This window comes from Marmota flaviventris, chromosome 18 (assembly GCF_047511675.1).
Source record: "Marmota flaviventris isolate mMarFla1 chromosome 18, mMarFla1.hap1, whole genome shotgun sequence".
Lineage (NCBI taxonomy): Eukaryota > Metazoa > Chordata > Mammalia > Rodentia > Sciuridae > Marmota > Marmota flaviventris.
The window spans coordinates 45,546,083-45,565,826 of record NC_092515.1 but is presented as its reverse complement, the minus strand read 5'-3'; the positions used below and the strand labels follow the sequence as shown (position 1 = coordinate 45,565,826).

At 45.5% G+C, this 19,744-nt stretch overlaps 2 protein-coding genes across 2 annotated transcripts in view; both read right to left on the bottom strand.

The window, feature by feature from the left end:
• Positions 1-19,744, bottom strand: part of LOC114106805 (cocaine esterase-like) — a 49,044-nt gene that overhangs the window by 12,154 nt on the left and 17,146 nt on the right. The window lies entirely within an intron of this gene.
• Positions 1-19,744, bottom strand: part of LOC114083347 (cocaine esterase-like) — a 126,642-nt gene that overhangs the window by 89,756 nt on the left and 17,142 nt on the right. The gene's annotated exons all lie outside the window — the stretch shown is intronic.

Genomic DNA, 19,744 nt, shown 5'->3' with positions numbered 1-19,744 from the left:
GCCTCCATTTTCTCCATCAACCCTATTACCTATCTACATTGACTGCCTGTCTTTAATTCTTGCTTCAATATGGTCATGGGAGGCATTATTTGTCACTTATACCATGTAATGACTCAGTGAGAAGGTGCCGTCCATGAGTGAAAAAGCCAAAGCAAGCTCTCCACAGACTCCCAATCTGCTGGCATCTTAATTTTTTTTTCTTTTTTCAGGACTGAGGTTTGAACCCAGTAGAATTTTACTACTGAACTACATCTCTAGTTCTATTCATTTTTAGTTTTGAAACAGTATTGGCATGAGATCAGTATTGACATCATGTCTGTCATTTTAGGCCAGGAGCCATTTTATCTAGGGACCTCCAGGCTTTGATTCTGAATGTGCCTGCTAAAAGTTTCTCCCCACCCCAGTCCATGACGCAACCCCTAAGCATGCTTGATGCTGCTCTCCTAGGAAAGACAGCATTGCCAGTTTGCTCTATGCTACTGACAATAAATCTCTACCGTGAGATTCCGGTGTGTGGGGTGGTCCTTGGACTTTGCATGGACTTATGAGTGTCCTTTCACTGGTGCTGGGACCTGGGTTGGCTCTTGACCTTGCTCTCCCTTTGGAGACCTGCTTTGGGATCCTATCCTGAATCCTAGGCCACCCTCAATGCGAACTCATGTTCCATTTCACTAAGCACTTGACTTCTCATCCACCACCAGCTGATTCGGGTAAGTTCACCTGCCTTTAGTGAATTCAAACAACCTGTTGGTCCCAAGAGTGACCGTGGAACATCTGGCATTCCCAGGGGTCCCATTTGTCAGGGGCACCGCCAACCATGGCTTTGAAAGCTACAGTTGGTCCCTACCATCAACTGAATCCATAAGGTCAGAAGGTCTCACCTCTAGCAGAAGATCTCTCTCTGGGTCTTGCTTACTCTTTGGGCTCAAAGCCCTGGTGCCAGGCACTGAGAACCCCTATGGGCCTTAGCCCCAGCTGCCATCCTGAGGTTATCTCTTGCTCATTCAGTATGAGAAGACACAGAGGGACGCCTCTGTTCCTCCCTAGGAACTCTCTCTCTCTTGCCATGGGGGCAACTACCTCTGCCATCCCCTGGATACCCCTTGGTTGCCTTTTAGCAAGTTTAGACTCACTCCACCTTACCCCTGACTTAAAGGAACAGAAACTAATTTGTCTCTGGAACCAAATTTAGCCCCTTTATACCTTAGACAATGATTCCCAATGGCCACTTAACAGCTCTCTAGATCCCAACATTTTTTAGGGAACTTTTTAAATTTTGTGAGCACTTGAAGAAATGCAAAGAGATCCCCTATGCTCAGGCCTTCCCTTTTCTTTCTTGCAAACCATCACTCTCCTCTTCCTGTTCTCTAGCCCAGGTTCTGCTGGCTTTTAAACCCTCTTTTCTTGACCTCAAGACTCTCCCGAAAACCCAGACTTTGACCCATTGATAGACCTTCTCCCTACCATTCTCCACTTTCTGCTCTGACTCCTCTGGGACCTTGCTCACCTACTTTAAGACCACCTGTTACTCGTTCTTGCTCGGCCCCCTCTACCCAGCCCGCACCTTTGCTTCTCTCTTGTGAAGTAGCAGGGTCAGAGGGAGTTGTCCAGGTACATGTCCCTTTCTCCCTTAGTGACCTCTCCTAAATGGAGAGGAGGCTAGGGTCCTTTACCTCCAATCCTTCAAGGTACAGTAATGAATTTCAATACCTAACCTAATCATAGGATCTATCTGTCCATGATCCTATCCAACTGTCTCATATCCTAGGAAGGCAGGGGATTTTGGGAGCAGGGTTAAGGAATAGCAGTTTTACCCAGCTCCTTCCAGACCTAAGTCAGGAAGGACTTACACTGAAATGTAAATGGAAGAAGCCGCAGTAGGAGAATGATCTGAGGCCCTAGGGGGAAAAAAAAAGTAAAAGTGTCTTTTACCTGAACTCATACTATACTAAACCAAAAAGTTAATTGTATGATACTTTATTAATTACCAGCTGATCATTTTTTCTAGGACTCTTTGTTTTTTTTCCTTAAATTCCATATTTTTCAAGCTCATGTTTTGATCCTACATACCCAGGTTAATGTTTCTCTGCTCAGTCCTATTTTTATTCAACTTTTTAAACATCTGTAACATTGCAATGAAGATTCGCCTACAAAAAGATACAAGGCCTTTGTTATTGTGTTCTGTGTACACACTTGTGTTATGTGTTGTATGTCTATATGTGTGTATGTCCATATATCATGTACATGATATCCAAATTGGCATACATATAATGAGCGCTCATAAATTAATAGAAATGGATCTTTTAATTCACTTGATTTAAGAAGTTCAATCTAAATTGGTAAACAGATGAAAGTAAAGATGTCTTTAGAATTATTTACCTCACACTTCTCTCCAGGTGGTCAAAGAATAAAATACTGATGTCGATAAAATGTCTAATTGTTTCTAGGACTTTTCTTCAACAAGGAAGAAATGGCTAATACTGTTCAATACACTTGTCTGATATCTTGGTAAAAATAAGTAAGTTAGGTTTGACATGGGATTCCTCATAAATGTGTTTATTAGACATCTGATTAATCTACAAAGTTAAAATGTTAACTGTTAAATATAACATAAAGTACTCTTAAGTCCTTAAATTCCGTTAGGTAACCTTATTGTTGTTTTCATAAACTGATAAAATTAAAAAAGAGTTTAAAATTGCTTTGTCACCACTGAAAACAAGGTTACTAAAAATTTAAAGTCCCAACAGGTATAATTCTATATACTTGAACATTGTATTTTCATGAAATGTTAAACAAATGTGATTCTCTATTCAAAGAGGTCCAAAAATTTTAACTGTGTTTCAATTAAAGTACTTTAAATAACAAAGTGTTTCTTCTCATTAAAATGGAATAATTTGTCTAAATTCAGAAATTGAGAAGGGTTGTTTCAAAAAGTGAATATAAAAGGGGTTAACAGATGGGAAAGAGAAATTAGAAGGTTTTAGGATGGAACCATATTTAATAGAAGGAAAAGAAAATATTTCTGGATAAGAAAGTCTTTATGTGTTGAAGTAAATAAGAGGGTTTAAATAAGTGATAAAGAGGTCTGTATAAGTTGGATGTGTGTGTGTGTGTGTGTGTGAGAGAGAGAGAGACAGAGAGAGAGAGAGAGAGAGAGAGAGAGAGAGAGAAAGAGAGAGAGAGAGAGAGAGAGAGAGAGAGAGAGAGAGAGAGAGAGAGAATCAGTCAAAGCTAATGAAGGTTTTTTCCCTAAGGCCAAATATTAATGTACTGATATAAATCAAAGTTTAATCTATGTGTTAAAATGACAATGATTTCTTAAAACATTAATTTACCTATAACATTGTGTTTATTATGTTTTACTTTTTAGAACAATAATCTTGAAGGAATTTAGGTTAATACAACTGTTAAACAACAACTGTTACAAAGTCTAAGTCTTCTTTAAAAGCTAAACATGGTCAATATAAAAACATCAATGGAATTATGGTGCTATTCCTCTTCTTTGTATATGAAATGTGTTCATATTTTCCAGGTATGCAAGTCTTTAAGGTAGAAGGTTTTAAAGAATATTATATCAAGCTGGTGTTCACCAAACTAAATTTTTATGGTAATTTTAGAATCATAGGGATAACAAATTTTATTGGGGATTTATTTATATCATTTAATGTTGTACAACTGAACCTGTTATCAGTAAGATATAAAGTTTTATTTTACTTTTGACAGTGGGAAACAATTTAAATGTATTTTTAAGTTAAGGAGAGCCTAATCTATTTAAAGATTAATATTGTAAAACACAAAAGCATTTTGCTACTTTTCCACAAAAAAGTTAAAATCTCTCAGCCTTTTTTTAAATCCATGTTTTAATTGTAATATTATATTGTGTTAGCTAACCTTCATATGTGTTAGGTCTGATACCTCTCTAAGACTTATGATCTTACCTGGCATGACTTCTATGTAGTTGTCTCCTCCACCCTTACCCCAGATGGGCGAGCCCACATTCAGCAGGCTGCACGAGATCATGCTAATCAAATTTGTTTAACAGATATGACTCTCCCCCGAGGTAAAGCAGCTACTCCCCTAACTGAACCAACTGGGACTATCAAGATGGCCAATGAGGTCGCCCTCACTGCACTTGCATGGTCCAATATCTTATAGCAGGCATGCAGGTGGTTTCTAATAAGGTGGATAACTTTAATAAGCTGAGAGAAATCGCCCAGGATCCAGATGACAATCCAGCCTTATTTCTTAAGGGCCTTACAGAGGCCCTCACCAAATATACTAAGCTGGATCCTGAGTCTGCCTCCAGGGCTACAGTGTTAGCAACCCATTTCATTACTCAATCAGCTCATGATACTAGAAAAGGCTCAAAGGAGCTGAGGAGGGCCCTCAGACCCTTATCTGAGATCTGGTGAAATGGCCTTTAAAGACTATAATGCCCAGGAGGAGTTGGATGAACTATCCAGGCAGGCTCAATAGCAGAAAAAGGGAACACTCCAAACCCAGGCCTTGATGGTGACCCTGAGGCCTATGGCTCCAATGAGAGCTTCACAGGGGAACCAGGATTCCTCTCCGCCAGAGCCTTCAAATGTGGATGCAATGGTTCCTAGGTTTGCCAATGCCCAAACCCACGGCCCCACTCCAAGCCGTGTGCCACCTGTAAGCAGACAGGACATTGAAAGAGCAACTGCCCCATGGCTGGCCCTTCTTTGGCACCTCCATGCATGGGTATGACCAGCCAAGCAGTCCTTCTCTTGAACTATTGGGGTTCGCAGAAGACTGAAGAAGCCTGGACTCAAGGACACCCATCAACCTTGCTGAGCCCAGGGTAAGGCTCCAGGTAGTGGTTAAGTCCATAACCTTCATTGTGGACATGGGGGCTACCTATTCTGTCTTACCTGCCCAGTCTGGGCCTCTGTTTCCTTCCCAGGTCTCAGTTATGGAGACTGACAGCAAACCCTTCTTCCCAAACTGAACTGCTAAGCTGACCTGTGCCCTGGAGGGACACAGTATCACACACTCTCTTCTGGTCATTCCAGCCTGTCCGGTTCCTCTCCTAGCAGAGATGTTCTCCAACTACTAGGAGCCACCCTCCAACTATACCCCAAGAATACTACTACCCATCTTCTTCTGCCTCTAATCCTTACCCTCTCTAATAACCCGACAGTACCTATGGTGCCATTTCCCCCTGACCTAGTTGATCCCCAGGTCTGGGACACTTCCAAAGCAGTCACAGCCTCCCACCACAAGCCAGTCTGTATCCAGCTGAAACTCCAAAGTAAATTTCCTTTGCGTCCCCAACTTTCCATCTCCAAAACCCATAGGGAGGGACTTAAACCCATCATAGACTGGTTACTTGCCCAGGGACTCCTCATCCCTACTGACTCCCCCTGCAACACTCCCGTATTGCTGGTACCCAAACCCTCAGGAGCCTATCGCTTAGTTCAGGACCTCTGCCTAATTAATGAGGCATTTATTCCCATCCACCCACTGGTTTCCAAACCTCACATTTTTCTTTTGCATATTCCCCCTTCTACTCCCTTCGACCACTCACTCTATTGTCTTGGATCTTAAAGATGCCTTCTTTACAGTGCCTCTCCATCTTTACTCTTATTACCTCTTTGCCTTTCTATGCGAAGACCCTACACCCTTTAGGTCTCAACATCTGACATGGAGAATCCTACCCCAAGGTTTCAGGGACAGTCTCCACTTCTTTGGGCAAGCCTTGGCACAGGATCTAACTGCTTGTGACTTGGGGGATAGCACTCTCTTACACTTGCATAGAAACCTTCCCTACCTCCAGGGAAACTGCTGACACCATCTCCTCCATCCTCATCATGTAGATCATTCCCAGGTTCCAACTTCCTGCCTCCATCCAGTCAGATAACCATCTGGCCTTCACTTTTCAGGTTGTTCAACTAGTCTCCAAAGACCTCAACATCATGTGGAGGCTCCACATCCCTTTCCGACCCAAATCTTTGGGTAAGGTTGAGAGGGCTAACAGCATTCTCAAGGATCATCTCACTAAACTTGCTATTGAACTCAGGCTGTCTTGGCCCAATCTCCTGCCGTTGACCCTCACCCAAATTCAGGCAGCCCTAGAGCCCCATCAGGCTGAGCCCCTTTGAGCTACTCTATGGGAGCCCTGTCTTAACCAAAGCTTTCCACTCATTCCTTCTCCCCTTGTGTCCTACCTGCCCTATCTCATAGTCTATACAAACTCCCAAGGGAACATGCAGACGGTTGCCTTCCTGGGCCATACATTGGCTCAATCCCAGTACAGCCACAAACTGAATCAAACCCTCTTCTATAAGGTGACACAGACTTACTTCAGGAACTGCATCCTCTATCATTGGAACCTTGCTGGACAGGACCCCAAAAAGTCATATTTATTACCCCATTGGTGGCAAGCTTTTGGGCCAAACCCCTGATACCATGTCTCCCACCTTAAAAAAAGGGCCTATTCCAAATGTTCACTCCTGGACTTCCAGCACACTGGGGCCCACCAAACTCAAGATTTCTTGCCAACCCTCTTTTAGTAATCATTACTCCTCTCAAGCTTCTAACCCAACCCACAGATGGTTCTTCTACATCCAAGAGACATGGCACCAGGATGGCACCACCTGCTCTCAGTTTATGGGTCAAGGTGATTGTCCTTCCATTGGCTGTAATAGGGCAGTCACCCTTAACATTACTGGATTCAACTGAGCCACCCATCCCACATATGTGCAGCAATGCTATGCTTCATATCAGACCAAACTGTGGAATCTGGTAAGCGCTGGCCTGACACCTATGGCAGGTGCCCATATATTTCATGCAAGAAATACTTCCTAGATCAGCCTTGCTATGAGAAATGAGCAAACACCAAATTAACTATTTGGGAACCATGGGACCTGAAATGGTCTTCTGGTGTTGATGGTAAATTTTATTCTTGGGGTTTTCTAAGCACCCCTTAGCCTCTATCATAATCTGGAGAACTTATATACAAGTGTTCCCTCAAATTCACATAACCCTCCAGGAGCAAGAGAAGGAAATCCAACACCAGCTGGATGCAGTTGCCCATCCTAAAGCTGACCCTTTCTCAGGGATGGCCTTAATATGTTCAGGGCCTTCAGCTTCTCAATTTATCCAAAGTTAATGATGTTTCAGACTGTTTCCTCTGGCAGGTTTAGATCATACTCCGTTAACTGCGATCCCCATTCATCTTCCTCTCAATACCTCAATCAGACTCCAATGGCTCTCTCTCCAGCTTTTAAGGAGGTCCCTCTTTTTCATAACTCATCAGGGAATTTCCCCTGCTGCTCAACTTCCTCAGGTTCAGCACCCTGTGACCAAATCATTTGAATTTCTTTCCCAAACTTTGCTCCACTGGGTTTCTTTTTATAGTGCAATGGTACCCTAACAAAAAATCTAAGCCTTAACATGCCCTTTGCTTTTTATGTTCCTTCCACCTTGGTCCCTCAATTAACTTTGTACAGTGAGGCTGAATGAATATGACTTGTTACCACCTCCCTTTCCAGGACAAGATGGGCCGTCTTTCTTTTTCCAGTAGTTGGACTCTCTTAGGCCTCCTCACTCACTGCCTCCAGACTGGGGGCAGGAGGACTTCTTTATGCAGTAACCACTACTCAGAAGCTTGAACAACAACTTTGGGAATCGGTAGAGGCATTGGCCTCTTCTCTTGGCTGCCTCTCTCGCTTCCCTACAAAGGCAAATCACATCTATTGCTCAAGTTTCATTACAGAACCTTCAAGCCCTAGATCTCCTGATGGCAGACAAAGGAGAAACCTGTCTATTCCTGAAAGAAGAATGTTGCTACTGTATCAATGAAACTGGATTGATCGAAAAGAATGTTGACACCCTCCATCGTTTGGGTGAAAGGCTTAAACAGCAACAATCAAATTACCCTTGTCCAGGCTGGCTAAACTCAACCCTCATTACATGGCTGACTCCCATTCTCACTCCTATATTAGTAATAGGACTTCTATTAATGATTGCTCCCTGCCTCCTCAGGTTTGCCCAAAAGCACATGGGTGAAATTGCCAGAGTGACCTACAACGTGATGCCCCTACACACCTACGGTTGCCTCTCTACCGAGCCAATACCTGAACCGTCCCCTACTCCCCAGTGCCCCTAGGCAGCAGTAAGTAGCCAGATGGATGTCGCCACCATATATCATCAAAAAGGCCAGGACGTTAGGTCAGTTTGAGGTGATTAAGCAATCTGAGTGCACCAAAGAACCATGAATCAGGCATTGACAGAACCACCTGTCAATAAGCGGGGTTTCGAGACCAATCCTGGATCTTAGCAAGCTCCCCCAGCAAACCTCAGTAGGACAAGAGACTTTAAAAAAACCCTTGTCCTGTCCCAAGCCCTCCCTTCCTGCCCTAAGCCCAATAAAAATTTCAGTCTGGTCCAGACCCGCTTACTTCTCCTCGGACCTGCCCAGTTGATCTGAGGGTCTTGCCCAGGAGCAAAATCTCAAAAAAATCCTCCTTCAGCATCCTTTTAAATCTGCTTCCTATTGGTCGCTGCTGTCTGACCTTACAAAATGGACTTTAAAAAGAGACAATATTTGCTGATTTTGTAAAATGATATTTAAGAAAGAGGCACAGATCAGATCAGCTTAAGAGCTAGAACACTTCACCTAAGATATACACGTCTGTTCGCCCCAAGAACATATAAGACTGCAGGCTGAAAAAGAGAGATGATTAGGCCAGAATGTCTGATAAAAATCTAGAGAAACTGCCAAAGCCAGAAGTTTTTAGTTTTAAGGCCTACAGATATTCCTAACCTAAACACGTAGGCTTGAAATTCACTAGTATGAGTATCCAGCCCTAAGGAACAAAAATAGATATTTTACAGAATCAGATGACATTAAATAGCTTAACTATATCTTGAGAAGATGGACATCTGTGACATTAAAATTAATGTTGGGCTGGGGCTGGGGCTGAGCGGTAGAGCACTTGCCTAGCATGTGTGCGGACCTGGGTTAGATCCTCAACACCACATAAAATAAATGGATAAAATAAAAGTATTGTGTCCAACTACAAGTAAAAAAAATATTTAAAAAATTGAATGCTGTGTTTACATTCCTGATAACTCTGGCTATGTTAAAGATTTATATTCCCAAATAAAGTCCTTGTCCTTTCCACCCTTGTTATGGGGACAACTTCTCAGCCCTCATACTTCCTGGAGAGAGATTTTTGGCTTCTCTCATTTAATAGTAGGTCTTCTAGGCCTAAAGAGCTCCTTGGAAAGTCTGTGCTCATATGAGCCCTTGACACAAATGGGCTATTCCATTTGTCTCCCTACAAGCCAGCCTGGGGTTAGAGCAGGCCTAGCCACAGGAAGGGCAGGAATAACCACATCCATCTCCCACTTTCATCAGCTCTCCAATCAGCTGATAGGGGATATCCAAAAGGTAGCTGAGTCTATAGTAACTATCCAGAATCAACTGGACTCCTTAGCCTCTGTGGTCCTATAAAACTGCTGTGGACTGGACGTATTAAGAGCAGAGAAAGGAGGCCTCTGCCTATACCTACAGGAGCAGTGCTGTTCTATGTCCACCAGTCAGGGGTAGGAAGAACAAGAGAAAAACTACTACAAGAGCAGCTAGAAAAGAGGAAACAGCAAGTAGGCCAACAGTCCCCTTGGGGAATGTGTAGTCTAATGTGGCCTTGGCTTCTCTACCCCGAAGAACCACTATTAGTCCCCTTTATGTTCCTTTCTGACCATGTCTGTTAAGTTGCCTACAGAAGTTCCTGCAAGATCAGATACACAAATTCACCAACAAGTGGTCAATCAACATCTTCTCCTTCAAGACTACCAGCCCCTGACTCCCAAGACGGAGCCCTATGACTCATGGTCAATTGCTCCAACTCCAGAAACTCTGGCTCCACCTAAAACCCTCCCTGACCCCCTTCATAGGAATAAGATTCTGTGCCCTTAACTAGCTGAAGAAACTACAGAAGAAACACCACTGTGTCCCCCCCACAACCCCACATCTATGAAAATAACAATGGAAGAATAATTGGTATGAGATATTGACACCAAATCTGCCATTTTAGATCAGGAGTCATTTTTATATTGGGACTCCCAAGTTTTGATTTAGGAGACATTTTATCTAGGGACTCCCAGGCTTCGATTCTGAATGTGCCTGATAAAAGGTTCACCCCACCCCAGCCCATGACGCAACCCCTAAGCATGCTTGCTGCTGCTATCCCAGGAAGGACAGCCTTGTCAGTTTGCTCCATGCTACTGACAATAAATCTCTCACGTGAGATTCCGGTGTGTGGTGTTGTCCTTGGACTTTTCGAGTGTCCTTTTAGAGAGGGTCTCGGTAAATTTCTAAGGCTGGCCTTGTACTTGTGATCCTCCTTCCTCAGACTCCTGACTTATTGGGATTACAGGTGTGTGCCACCATGCCAGGCTGGGAATCTTGACTTGGAAATAACCTTGCAAACTCTGAATAATTTTCTGTGGTTTATAAGCCACCCACTTTGTGATGCTATTTGTTACAGCAGTCTGAATGTACCAAGATACTAGGGCTTTAGGTAAACAGATTTTCTAGTCTAGTCTGTCTAGTGGTCAATGTCAGAGATGAGAATACCTGAGACTTACTGAGAAGTAGATGTGGGATTTTGACACTCAGGTGTGGGCAACATTCTCACAGCATAGCCCTCCTTTGAAGAGTGTCTAGGTGGTTGGAGGAGAGGAGACAGAAAGTACTGGGGAGGTGAGGTGAGGTGAGGAAGGGAGGAGTATACTCAGGCCCAGTTGGGAGTATATTCAGACTCACTGGAGGAAGGTGGGCATCCACTGGGCTTACCCATCCAAAGCTTCCTGGGGGGATTGACTGAGTGTGTCTAATGAGAGAGGACCCATGGCAGCCTGGGCAATGACCATCATGAGGTGAGTTCTTCATCAGTGTTGCTTGAAGGACAAATGAAGAGTGGATGAATGGCTCTGTGAATGAGAGGGCCAACCCTGGCTCCAGGGTGAGCAACAGAGGACAACACAGGCAGACTCCACCTGCATGTAGCCCTTCCCTCCCTCCCTGAAGAGGGAGTTAGAGCTCTTTGGGCTTGTCCTCAGCCCCCTTTAGCTCCTGGATCTTCTGCATCAGGGTCTTGGTCCAGAACTGCAATCTCTAGGCCTTTAGGGCCAGGCCCACAGCAGGCTGGATGTCCAGGTGCAGATACAGCTGGCCAGTGGCCAGTGGGACAGGCCCTCACCATTGGGTTCGAGTGCACATACCCTTCCAGCAGTGTTGGGCGAGGGTCACTCTGAACTCTGCTAAGCTCAGACTTACCCTTACCTTTACCTTTACCTACCCATTTCAGCAGGACAGGTGACCAGCCTGGCAGGGGCATTAAGCATGGGTAAAATTTCCTGATATAGGAAAGCAATGTGTGACTCTACTCTTTTTACACCAGAGATATGAAATATTGTGCTCTATATGCGTCATATGAATTGTAATGCACTCTGCTGTCATATGGCACAGTGGTTTAGTTCCCTCGGGTTAAATCCTGTACAACAACAACAAAGGAAGTTGTAGAATGAAAAAGAAATAAAAGTCTTGTATTGCTATTTTCAGAAATCCTGGTGAGAGTTCAGTCAACAAAGAGACTAGGAAGGAGCTAGAACCTCCTAGGGATTGGTTAAGTGGTCATTTTCAGAATGCTGATAGCAATGTGCTTAGTAAAGGCCATCCTAAGGAGGCTTCAGAAGGAAGTGGGAGCCATCTGTGGAAATTAGAAGAAAGGCTCCCTTTGATCACTACAAACACTTGGCTACACTGTATTCATGCTTAAAGATGTCATGGAAGGTCAAATATAAGATTGAAGACCTAGAGGATTCAGGGAACATTTCTAAGCAAACTATGGAAGGAGTTGTGTGGTTATTTTTGTCATTTTCAGTGAGATTTACAATGATACTTGGCAAAGGCAAGCATACCCTAAAACACTGGAAAATTCACAGCCTGCCCACCTAAAGAGCAAAATGGGAGATTGGGTGAGAATATAGAGGTTGTGAAAGAGATTACTGTGGGTGGGAAGGAGCCAGGCTCTCTGCTTCAAAACCATGGGAGAGAAGGCCTGAGGCCTACACATAATCTTCCCGGTGCCCTTGCATCAAGAGGCCTGAAAACCATGGAAGGGACCCCAACATTGTCTCAGGATTCTGCTCCTTGTTTTCTAGCAAAATGCTCTGGGTCTGTCCAACCATGGTTCAAGTAAGCCCAGGCATGACTCCTGATGCTGCTCCAAAGGGATCAAGCAACAGACCTTGGTAATGCCCACATGGTGCTATTTTGCAGGTGCAGAGAATCCAAGGGCTCTGCTGTCACAACAGCCTCCCTTTGGGTTTCAAAGGACAGTTCTGGAGGCCCTGCTGTTGGAGTGGAGTCACGGCAAAGATTCTTCACCAGAATACCTAGTGAGGCCATGAGAGGGGGACCACTGATCTTGAGACCCCAGAAGTGTAGAGTCACTGGCAGTGTCAATGCCAGCCTAGGAAAGCCATAGGCCATGGCATGCAGTCCAGGAGAGCAGCCATGTGGGCTGTAAGCAGCATCACCCCAGGGGCGGGGCTGCCCAAGGCCCTGGGGACCAGTAACCTGCCCTGTGTCTGGGAGGCTGGACTTGGAGTTTGGAGATCTATTGTCTTCTTTGGTTGTTTTCAGACTTGCTGGGGGTCTGGGAGCCCTTTCTACTTGCTATTCCTCATTTTTGGAACAGGACTATTTGCCCTGTGCGTGTTTCAAGCCTGTATCCTGAAACCATGTAACTTGTTGGAAGTCATTTGCCTTGAGTTTCAGATGGGACTTGGGACTTTGCACTTTGGAGTCATGCTGGCAAGGCTTCAGCCTTTGAGGACTATAGGCATGGAATGACTGAATTTTGCATTGAAAGAAGGAAGTGAACCTTGGGGGGCGGGGGCAGAATGGTATGGTTTGGATATTGTTTGCCCTGCAAAGGATCCTATCATGGATTACAGGTCTCCAGTGAGATGGTACCTTTCAGAAGTAGGACCTAATGATTGGCTCAGGACTGCCCTGTAAAGTGATTAATGTTAGTCTTCCAATGTGAATTAGCTCTCACAGGAGTGGGTTAATTTCTTTCAGGTGAGTGAGTTTTTCCAAAAGAAGAAGTCTGGGGCTGGTGTTGTGGCTCAGTGGTAGAGCGCTTGATCAGCATTTGTGAGGCACTGGGTTCGATTCTCAGCACCACATATAAACAAAGAAATAAACAAAGGTCCATCAATAACTAATAAAAGCATTTTTTTTAAAAAAGCAAGTCTGCCTCTTCCCTGTCTATTTAGTCTTCTTCTCTCACCATGTGATCTTTCTCCCACAAAGTCCTATGATGTCATGCCATTACCATGTTATGACATAGCTGAATGTCGTTAACTAAGACCAAACCAGAGAGGGTCACCTGAGCAGAGCTAAATAAATCTATTTCCTTTTTACACCATCCAGTGTTGGGTCAGTAATACTGTTTTATCACCCCAAATTGAACTAAGATATGTTCCAAGTCAAAAGGCACATGCATGTCTGTAATCCCAGTGACTCAGGAGGCTGAGGCCAGCTTCAGAAAATTAGCAAGGTCCTAAGCGACTTAGTGAGATGCTGTATCAAAATACAAAGAAAAGGGCTGGGGGACATGGCTCAATGGTAAAGCAACCCTGGGTTTCACTTTGTACCAAAAAGGGGGCATGGGTGGTACGCACCTCTTCCCAGTAACAGGCTGCCTACACAGAATTCCTTACTGGGTGAAATTTCTTTTCATGTAATTTGCCACACACAGCATCACAGGTGCCTCAGGTTTGTGTTGTGACAGCAATGGACAAAGTCTGCTAAAATGTCCCTGATCAGAGACTTGTTAAGTCAACAGCTCATCATCCTTTCCACTCGATGGTGGAGGAAGCTGCACCATGTAAGTGTGTGAGGTGACTCCTGTGTTAGGAAGGGGAAAGCATGGTGCCCCAGAGGGTGAGTTGTGGTCACGTAGATGGAAACCAAGCATGAGAAAAAAAAATCTCTCTCTCTCTCTCTCTCTCTCTCTCTCTCTCTCTCTCTCTCTCTCTCTCTCTCTCTCTCTCTCTCTCTCTCTCTCTCTCTCTCTCTCTCTCACACACACACACACACACACACACACAATGTCCTGGGCATTGAGTGTAAGACCCTGAGGCCTTGATGGTTCCTGTGAAGGAGTCAGGACTGGTGGGGGACAGAAGAGGATGGAACCCAAATCTGTGCTCTCCTGTGACTTGTTAATGATTATTTCTGATGGGTGAAGCAAGACACTATTTATAATGGCAGCCATCAGTGAAATTGGGCAGCTCTCGTTGTCTAGAAATTCCTAGTGACTTTTGAGAGGAGCCTGGTCAACAGCAGGGAAGTGGGAAAGACCCTCTGTGGATGTGCCATGGGGAGAGGAGAGTGTGGACTCCTCCTGGGCACAGTGGGGAGGAGTAGCAGGAGATAAGGGGCCCCACAGTAGAAGCCTATAAGGGAGAGGATCAAGGGCCAAGGACAGCCCAGGCATCCTGCCAACCTTGCCTAACTTCTGATTAGGGCCTGGATGCTGCCTGTAGGCTCAGAGCCCCATCACCTTTGCCCTAATGGCCAAGCCAAACCCTTTTTTAGTTCAGGTGCCTAAAGTGACAGGAACCCAGTGACATCCCAGATCCCCTTTAGGACCCAGTGCCTGGGGCCTTCTGTATTTCCCCTAAAGACAGATAACCTTGCCTGGAGTCCCTTTGAGAGGGCCAGGTCACCCCTCTGGCCAAAGGCATGACCTAGAGCCAAATGGCAGCAGGAAGGTGTTCCTAAGTGGCTGTTTTTCCCATTGGCAGCTGGAGCTCCAGCACAGCCAGCACTCAGTGTCCTGAATGCCCGTCCAGAGACAGGGATGTTGGCCCTGCTCTTCTGGGTTCCTCAGTCTCCCCTCGTACCCTGCCTTATCCTTGGTGGTGGTGACATCAGAAATTCTCACCCTGTCTGCCATTCAGGGGAGTCACTTTGGGCATTTGGGGGAGCCTTGGGTGGCTGCACATTCCCCTCTGTCCTCTATTATTTCTACCAGCCTCCTCCTCCCTGGCGCCTCCCTCCTGCAGCCTCTGTCTCTTCCTCTGCACCCTTTGGCTGATGGGACTCAGACTGGGTCCCGCCAAACACAAACTGGAGCCTCACCCTGGCCATGGAGGAGGAGCAGCAGGACCCCACAGGCCATGATGCCCAGCTATCCATCAAGTCTGTGCAGCCACATGGTCGGCTCCCAGGGCTGGTTCTGTGCTGCTGTGGTTGATCTGCTTCACAGGTCAGCACATAGAAGGACCTGGGTCCAGGGAGGAGGCAGAGCAATGAATGGTGTCCTCCAGGATAGGCACTGTGGGAGAGCCACTCTTAACCCACAGAGACCCCAGAGCCAGTGGGTACTGGCAGGACAGGGCTGTGCCCCTCTGATCTGCTCTGAGATCTCAGAAGCCCACTCATCACCCCTGGAGTTACTAATTTACTATCCTAGCAGCCACTGGCTATTTAATCAACTTTTTTTTTTTTGCTGCTGTGCCCAAAAGACCTGACAAGAACAACATAGAAAAGGAAAAGTTCATTTGGGGCTCATGGTTTCAGAGTTCTCAGTCCATAGACAGCAGGTCCATTGCTTAGGTCTCAAGGAGAAGCTGAATATCATGGTGGAAGGGTGTAGTGGAGGAGAGCTGCTCAAGACATCATACCAGGAAGCAGAGGGAGAGCGAGCTCCACTCAACAAAGACAAAATACATACCCCCAGGCCTGCCCCAGTGACCCACCTCCTCCAGCTCCACCCTCCATGGCTACAGTTACCATCCAGTGAACCCTCATCAGGGGATTAATTCAATGATTGGGTTAAGGCTCTCATAACCCAATCATGTCACCTCTAAACTTTCTGGTATTGTCTCACACATGAGCTTTGGGGGACACCCTCTCTCTAAACCATAACACTGGCCCATGAGGGTTTTGGGGTGGAGAGGAAGGAGCAGTGGGCTGTAATTGGAGGAGCCAGGAGGGCTCCTCTGAGGGGACACAAAATCAAGATCCCCACAGGTGAGAATGATGACCTTGGGGGATGACGGGGACTGCCTGAGCAAACTGGGCAGTGTGACTGTGCCCGTGGTACTGGGAAGTCCTTCTTCCTCTCAGCATTCATAGTTTCCTGAGTTCCCTCCAAGGTCCTTGTAGTCCTGGTCTGAGGGTCTGTGTAAACCTGTCCCTATTCTGTCCTGGCTGCTCTGTTGAAAATACACTGGTGACTGCAAATGTGACACTTCTTAAGAACCCACTTTCCTCCACTGTCCCTCCTCCTACCCTGTGGCTTCCCCTGAGGACAGCTCCCTCTGAGGTTGAGTTTACTGTTATTTATGCACCTGACAAACATTCTGCGGACTTTCTGGTTCTAGCACTGTGGACCTGGAGGGCTCTCTTGGGCCTCTGGGGCCTCTGGGGAGACAGGCCCATAACCAGGAGATGTCAAATCTTCTAGAATCCTGCAAGGATATAGGGAGTACAGCAGGAGACAGGAGTGCCTGCTCTGCCTGACTTCCTGGAGGAAGGGGTGTGGGCTCCACCTCAGATGACCTTCAGTACCTTCTCCTAACAGGCCTTGGCTTCTTCATTCTAGCCTGGGTTCATTCCTACACACCAGGATAGCAAGTCTCCTTTATTGGTGTCTTTCTAGGAGTGATAATATTCCCAGGTGGCTGTGTCCTGGGCTTCTCCTTGACTTCTACCTAAATAGCAAGGTCTGTTGTTGATTCAAAGTTTTCCATCCAATGCTCTGTGGTCCAATCCACTGTCCCAGCTCCTGTCCAGGCAGATGCTCTCTCTATATTCTCTGGACCTAGTTCACAGCTGGTGCTGTGGAGGTTGAGATATTCTCAGCTCCTCCTGGTTTATAGTTATGTTATTAGCTTCTTTATGTCAACTGAAAAACACAGTGCTCCTTCCTAACCTGGAAGTTGCTGTCTACCTCTTGGTGAAGGTCCCCAAGCTAACAGTAAAACTGTGGAATGAAGAAGAGTCTTCAGAGCATTAGGGCATGTGGGGGGTGGGGTGGGTTAGAAAACTGACATATATGTAATGATCTAGAGAAAGTCTGAGAGAAGAGAAGAGGAGAGAGAGAGGGAGAGGGAGAGAGAGAGAGAGAGAGAGAGAGAGAGAGAGAGAGAGAGAGAGAGAGAGAGAAACAGAGAAAATTGAAGCAAAAGCTAAAAATCCAGGAAAATATCTGCAATGACATATTCCTGTACAGGCCCATTCCATCTCATCAAGTTTAAGACCCTCTACCCTAAAAGCAAGTTTTGGTTAGAATATGGAGCATCTGTCACACTCAGATTTGGTTGATGAGATAAAAAAATGATGTCATGATTTTGGGAGATAGCTAGACATTGTCCTTAAAAGTTTAAACCAGAGCTGGGCAGTGTCACATGCCTATAATCTCAGCAACTTGGGGGGAAGACACAGGAGGATTCTGAGTTAAAGGTGAGCTTTAGAAACTTAGTAAATCCCTCAGCATCTTCGGAAGACCCAGTCTCAAAATAAAAAATAAATAAATAGAAAATGGATTGGGGCTGTAGTCAGTAGTGAAGCACCCCTGGGTTAAACCCACAGTACCCTCCCCATCAAAAAATAGAAAGAAAGAAAGAAAGAAAGAAAGAAGAAAAAAAACAAGTTTCACTCAATCTCAGTGTTTTGACCCAGAGGATTCTAATCTCAGGGCTTTACTGAAAAACAAACAAAAAAATTAAGATCACATGTCCACAAAGTGATTTCTGAAAATGTCCACCACAAGTTTTATGTAAAATAGCCTAAGCCAGGTGTGATGGTACACTAATTGCAATTCAGGTACTCAGGAGATCAAAGTACGAGGATTGGAAGATGGAGGCCAGCTTGGGCAAGTTAGTGACACCCAATTCAAACTAAAATAAACAGGGATGGATATGTAGATCAGTTTTAGAGTGCCCATGGATTAAGTCTCTACTAATAAGGGGGGGGGGGAAGAAGACGGAAGAGGAGGAGGAGGAGGACAAATGGAAGTCACTCAGATGTGCATCAACTGGTAACTGGATTAAGAGTGGTAGATGTGTACATGCAAGGCTACTCCCCAAAAAGAGAAGAAATTGCAGGTTCAAAGCCAGCCTCAGCAATTTAGCGAGACGCTAAGCAACTCAGTAAGACCTGTCTCTAATAAAATACAAAATAGGGCTAGGGATGTGGCTCAGTGGTCAAGTGCCCCTGAGTTCAATCCCCAGTACCCCCCTCCCCCCAAAAAAAAGCTCTTCAAAAGAGCTACTGAAACTACTGAAAGTCTGAAAAACACTCTGAGGACCCACTCTGGGAAGCATCCTGTGCATGCTCAGAACTGAAAACCATACAGGGGCATGTTTGCAGCAGGAGCACAAGGAATGTTTTCAGCACAGAGTGGAAGGATTATGCACCAGTCCCAGTACACTAAAAGGAACTTTTAAAAGGTCTTTTCACCTCTGCAGAGATCCAGTCAGCCCAGGCTTACCGCTATCCTCGTCTGCCCCCTGGTGTCCAGGATGGGAAACACAGCAATCTTCATCTTCAGCCCTAAAGGCCTTGGTGCCCTGTGGTGGGGCTTAAAAGCACTGGGTGAAAGAGGGGAGTTTTTTTCCTGGGAAAACTGGTGCCCCATGGAGGCAAGTTGGTGAGAGGGAGGGTATAGGGGGAGTCCCAGAGTTCATGGAGTGAGGGACACAGCCTTTCCATGACAGAGAGAAAATGCTTTGAAGGAACAAAAGGGCATATTGAGCTTCATTTGGCACTTTTGATTACTGAGATAAAAGATGAGAGGGTTTCTATTGGAGGGGCCAGAAAAGTTTAGGGACAACAATGAGGTGAGAGGGAAAGTCAATCATGTGGATGCCATAGTCAGTGGGGGATGGTCAGGAGGCTGAGGAGGGAATTCTGAAAGATTTTGTATCGAGAGATGCTCAGGGAGCAAGGACAAGAATCCCTTCTGCTATGTGTCTGGACCTCCTGACATGACATGTCAAGGCCTCTTCCAGGACACACCCCACAGAGAAACATCTTCACAGCTGTGTTGTGATTGTGTCAACGTGGGACTCACAATGTCTGCAGATCCACAGAGAATAAGAGGCAACTTCAGGAGACAGGACCCTGAGGACCCCACCTGGCTCTCCAGGATGCACCCAGCTGGCCCAGGCTCCAGAAGCCAATGGAAAAGCCCAGTCCTGCTTCTCATAAGTATGGGGCCTGTCACCTCCTTGGGACAGAAAGAGATGCGGGTGTGTGTGTGTGTGTGTGTGTGTGTGTGTAGATTTAAATGTTAATGAAGGATGACATTTAATCTCCAGGTGGGCTCAGGGATATGGAACTTTGGTTTTGTTTGTAGCTTGGGTGGGTTAGATGTGGGAATCTAAGTGTTTGGCCTGAAAGTTTGTGTGCTGCAAATTCATACATTGAAAGCCAGTCTCCATGGGCTGGGGATAGAGCTCAGTTGGTAGGGTGCTTGCTGGCATGCTCTAAACTCTAGTGCATTCAGTTCTAATGCACTAAGCTCAATCCTCAACACACACACACACACACACACACACACACACACACAAACAAACACAACCACATACAAAATACATCACTAATAAAATCAGTCTACTACCTGAGCTTTGATTGAAAAAGAAAGAAAGCCAGTCTGAAAGTGACGAATCATTTTGAAGGGAC